This window comes from Aquarana catesbeiana, linkage group LG03 (assembly GCF_042186555.1).
Source record: "Aquarana catesbeiana isolate 2022-GZ linkage group LG03, ASM4218655v1, whole genome shotgun sequence".
Taxonomy (NCBI): domain Eukaryota; kingdom Metazoa; phylum Chordata; class Amphibia; order Anura; family Ranidae; genus Aquarana; species Aquarana catesbeiana.
In genome coordinates this window covers 48,393,733-48,399,732 of record NC_133326.1, presented here as the reverse complement: position 1 = coordinate 48,399,732, position 6,000 = coordinate 48,393,733, and positions in this window count along the sequence as shown.

Below are 6,000 nucleotides of genomic sequence, written 5' to 3'. Positions count from 1 at the left end.
GTGGGGCTAAGGATTTTCCCAAATAGGGACACACTGGGCGGGGTTGGTGGTACAGGAAACTCAGGGGTAGGGTGAAAAAAATGCCCAGATTTAAGGTTTAAATTGTTAAGAGCTTTTATTATACCTGGAGACTGGCAGTGCTTGAAATTCCAGTTCTATTCTGTCCCACCAGCTAGTTAGGATGGTTATAACACAAAGCTCAGATCTATTTGGTAATGAGGTGAACTTTCTTTGGTCCATATTATGTCACAAAAGAACTGTAAGAACCATTAGTGCCACCGAAGACTTGCTTACACTTTTATTTTTCTTATAATTTATATTTCTCTGAAAGAAACTCACCATTGTTAAAATAGATTTAGAAGACAAAGTCAAAATATTAGACAGACATTATAAAATAAATATTTTTTTAGATATCTACATTCATCCCAACATATACTCAGTAGCAATTAAACCATATTGACACTAACACAACAGCTTCAGTGTATGGTTACGCAAATGCTGTCTTCGAGTTGTCAATACATCTGTATTTTTAGATACAAAAGAGGGCAATTAACAATGGCAGGAGTTTGAAGGACGGACTAAACCAGACATAGTCTGTGTTCTTGAGGGAACATTTATCTTTGGCAGAATTTCCTACTTTGTCTAAGAAACCGTTTGCACCACTTTCTCATTTCAGCCGTTGTTATATCGCTCTGCGCTGCTTTTTTTTTTTTAAAGCTGGCTTGTTACATTAATGACACTACCACTGTGCACTGAAATTGCCTTTCCTACGCATTTCAGTAGTCTTCTTCAACAACATTCCACAGTATACTTATGATCATGCAGCCATTGAGGAAAAGTAAAAGAACTATAACCGAAGACAAGCGTTGTTTTATATAAAAGAACTACTGGTAACATTTTCTGAAAGAAAGTAAAACTTTCTTATTCACAACTAAAAAACTTAAAGGTCAGTATTGCGGTGGAACGATTTTTCTACAATTCCTGTGGAGAACACAGCATTGGGCCTGTTCTCAGCTGGATGATAAATGAAAAAAAACCACATGTCAAAATGATCGGCAGCCCTACAGATAGCGGCAATTGTTATGTACAAAATGTGATTTTTACTGTAAAGTTCTTTGAGCCCTCCTTTATTCTAATGACAATCACTGATCAGTAAAGAGCTGGGTGGGAGCAATCATATAATTTCCAGCAAAAGTTAAGCTTTGCATAGGACTTTAGCCGTCTTATATTTCTGGCTCTAGCATTTATTTATTCCCGTGATTTTCATTAAAGGAGAAGTACAGCCAAAGCTCATTTGGCTGTACTTCTCCTACGGATCACAGGAGTGCAGAATGAACCCGTTTTCAGCAGACAGTAGGCTGAAGTATGCTGTCTGCTGATGCCAAAGAGCCGGTCCAGTCTTGGGCAAAATTGTAACAATGAAGTCGGGATCCACCCACATGCCTGGATCGGCACCCGGCTCAGCCTCTGCGAGCCACTGAGAGCTTGAGCCAGCCACTCCCTCCCCCTCCACAGCCCAGCGCTCCAGTGAGCACGGGGGGGGGGGGGGGGGGGGCTGGGGAAGAGAGCTGGTGACTGACAGTCACCAGCTCTACTCAGGGAGCTGTGGGAATCGAGCAATCAGCGGTGTTAGATCGCTCGGTTCTCAGTGTTAGAGGCGGCGGGGGGACAGATTCAGCATCAGACCAATGCTTCATCCACCTAGATAAGGATCATTTAAAGAAAAAAAAATGGATTCCCATACTTCCCTTTAAAGCTGAACTCCAGGAGTTCAGCCACTTTGTAAAATGTACTAGCAAACTATGGAGAAGAGTTACTAAAACTGGAGCACACAGAATCTGCTGCAGCTGTACATAGTAGACAATCAGCTTCTAACTTCAGCTTGTTCAAATAAGCTTTGACAATAAAACCTAAAAGCTGATTGGTTACTATGCAGAGCTGCACCAGATGCTTTGTGCACAAGTTTTAGTAAATCTCCCCCTATGAGTCCAGCAACTGGTGCATGCCACCTCAAGGACTCCTCTCTTTTATTTACATCTGACAGTTTTACAAAGCTCTAGGAGTGCAGCTATAACAGTCTCAGAGCTTTGACAGGAGAGATGCTGTGTTCTCACACACAGCAACTCTGCTTGTCCTTCCTTTCCACTGTTCATTGAGAGAAGCCTTTGAATTAGTTCATGTATTGCAAAGCGCTCTGTGATTGGGCAGAAGGAGGGGCGGGAACAGCAGCTGCATGAAACTCTGCAGCCTCAGGAACCAAGACCAGAAGCTCCAACGTCAGAAGCATAGCGATAATTATGCTCCTGGCAATCAGAAAAAAAATGTAAATTGTAAAGAGCGACATGAACCTCAATGGGTGGGCTTAACCCCTACTAATCCAGCACATTTTACAAAGCTACTGAATTCCTTAAGTTCAGCTTTACATGTAATCTATGCTCAGTTTAAAATGCCTAAGCATGTAAAAATGTACTTTGAATGGGAACAAAAGGGGAGGCCTAATTTCCATTGCATGAGGGAAAAAAATGGCAGGAGGCTCCAAGGTGTCCACTTTTTTGTTTTCCAGAGTTCAGCTTCAAAAGAAAATGGCAAAATCCTTCTTTGCAGTGGGGCTGCATTGTAAGGGTTAACACCAAGTTTATGCCTAGAGAACTGCGTACAGCTGTTTCGCTTATACTTGATCCTCCGCTTCCCCCAGGCTCCTTTGCTGCAAGACCAGTCCCTGCAAGTCCCCTATTCTCCTATGGACTCTGGTGGTCTTAGGTTCTCTGATGTCTTCAAGACCCATGCTCATAGCCCTGCATTGGACATGAGGAGCCGAGGGAAATGGAGGGGAGCAGTTTTCTGGGGGAGTGGAGGATTACGTGTCCCCTACGCTAAATGTGCAGGCAACCATTGCACTTTGGGGGCAGTCCCACTGCAACGGAGGACTCTCTAGTTTTCTGGAGTTCAGCTTTAAATAAAAGTTGAATGTTTACAGTTGAATTGCAGATATAGATATTTTTACATAGTTGCATTGGACCAGCTTGGACCAATGTAAGTATGTATGTGCCATACCTGTGGGATCCCTGTGGAAGCTGGAAATCATTGTAGTAGACACCACTACTACAGCGATTGCCGCTAGCATCCAGGTCCTGTTCTGAGCGGCTGCCCTGCTGCTTAGTGACCGCAGAGGGTTGCCCGCTTGGCACGGTTGCCATTCATTTACAATTTCTGTTAAACCTGATCAAAAATGAGGTAAATCAGCCTGTCTTTATAATCTCTCGGGTTGAATAAATGAAAAGAAAACTAGCACAGTGGTAGTTATTGGGAAATACGAAGTCTTGTCCCCCCATAGTATATTGTGCTTATATGTATGGTTACTGGAATAGAAAACAGGGTTTTAATTTGATTGGGAGAGGAAGATATATATAACAATCTTATCTACATTACTTTTCTCATTTTCCTTTGGCAATACTTATTACCTTCCCTTTACCAAGACTTATGCCCTGTACACACGACCTGTTTTCTCGTCAGAATAAAATCAGAAGGTTTTTCCGACCGAGTTCCGACGGAATTCCACTCAAGCTGTCTTGCATACACACGGTCACACCAAATTCCGACCGTCCAGAACGCAGTGACGTACAACACGTACGACGGGACTAGAAAACAGAAGTTCAATAGCTAGTAGCTTCCGTCTCGTACTTGCTTCAGAGCATGCGCCGTTTTTGGTTCATCGGAACAGTATACAGGACGAGCGTTTTCCCGAAAGGAATTGGTTCCGTTGGAAAAATTTAGAACATGTTCTCTTTCTAGGTCCGTCAGAATTTTCGACGTAAAAAGTCCGATGGGGCATACTCACGATCGGAATATATGATGAAAAGCTCCCGTCAGACTTTTTCTGTAGGACATTCCACTCATGTGTACACGGCCTTATAGGAAACCTCTTTCAGATACCCCAGTCTTTTACACTTGACTGTATACTTCAACATTCAGTAAGGGTACGAGCGCCTTAAAGGGTAAGTGCTCAGTGTTTTTCTATAATACATTATACTTCTCTAACTTGCAGCTCCAAAGAGCCACACAAATTCTTCCAAGCCCTGCATCACACCAACCCATGCTCTGACTTCAACAGAAATCCTGTCTATAACCTATTGATGGATATCTAATTTAAGTCATTGGAATTTGGGGAGAAAACAAGGTGGTGTGGTCCTGGAAGGGTAAAGTCACTATCTCTTTTTAGACATAAAAAAAAAACCTATTCCTACCCTCTCAGCACTAGAGAAGGGGCCAGAATAGGGGACAAAATATAAATTTACCCATTAAATGATAGTGGCTAACACGTGTAATTTTTTCCCCAGTTGCATCAGAGCATATCTAAACCCCAAAACAAACATATAATAGATTGCAGCTTACCAGTCCTTAGATGTGGTGACTGCAATAGTTTTTTTTTTTTTAAATGTGGTAATCCTGCACACTTCCTGATCCTGGATGGCTACGCTCACCTCCTCCATTGTATCTATGAAGGAAGCTAAGGCTGAACTTTAAATATGCCTACCTTTGTTGAGGGCAGGAGGTAATAGGATCTGTAGCTTACATAAGAAAGATAACATTGCTTTTGCTTTCTGTTCAGGTTATAGGAAGTAATAAGGACATTGCATTTCTGACAAAATCAACAGTTAGTTATTTTCTATACTTGATGTTCTTAGCCTGAAAATGAGATCTAATGCAACCACCATATCTAATAGACTGCAATATATTACATTTATATTCCTGGGTTTAAACTATCCTTTAAGACCTGGTCTACAAACTGGAATCTTTGTAATACTGCGTCTCACTCCTAGCACACACTGTTCAATACATTCATTTAGACATCTAAGAAATTTTAGCTGGAAAAAATAGGATTTTTGTACTCATCATAAAGTCATTTTTTTTTTCTAATCCATTGAGGGACACATGAATTGTTAGAATTCTTAGATTGTCAGGTTATAAGACCACCTACAGGAGAACTGGTCATTGGCAACAAAAAGCAGTTGTCTCCAGAGCCGGATTTCCAGGGCCGGATTTACATCTCAGGATAATTCTGAAGCCCACCCCCTCCCCCCAGCAAGTACTTTTTTGTGTGCACCCATGAAATGGCGACATACTTTAGTACCCTATATTTTCTATAGGTGATGCTTCAAAAGCTCCCTATAGGTCATCAGTTTAGCGTTACGGAGGAGGTCTTGTACTAGAATTATTGCTCTCACTCTGGCATGCGTGACAATACGTAGTGTGTATTGCAATCAATGTTTTCACATGTAGACGCTCCCGACATGTGCATTTACATTTGTACGTACGCATATGTGGGGATGGGGGGGCCTCGACAATTTTTTTTTTGGGGGGGGGAGGGTTTATGTTATGTGCTTGGGTGTAACTATTCTATTGCCAAAAAAAAACATTTTTTTTGCTTAACTTCTTTTTTTTCATCACATAGGGGACAAAAATTCCCCTATGTGATGAATTTAAGGTGACATATTCTCTTTAATGAGACATGCAGGGTCCCTCCTTTGAGCCCCACTGGATATATTGCAATGCACATTGCACTGCAATACATACCCTCCCCTAGCTATGCTAGCCGAGGAAGGTGACAGGGTGACCCAGAAGTGATGTCATACACGTCGCTTTCCTGGTCACATAAAGGGGAGGAGAGCGGACGTGTGTCCGCTGTTCTCCCTGCCTTCACCTGTCAGTCCCGAGGCCTGCAGGTGGGCAAGCAAGGCCCCGAATACATGGTGGGGGCACGCTAGGGAGGGGGGGCCGAGGGGATGGTGCCAGTACCGGGAGCGTATGAAAGCTGGACTGTCAAGCTTACCCCTAACGCAGGTGGTCAGACACTATAGCTGGCGTCTGTGTTCTTCACCTATAGCAGCTCCCTTTCCCATAAGGCAAACAGGCCTACCGGTACTCAGTTGCCCAAAGGACTTATACCAAATGCTATAGTATCTAGCTACCACGCCAGGGCAGGCTCAAACTGGACATGGC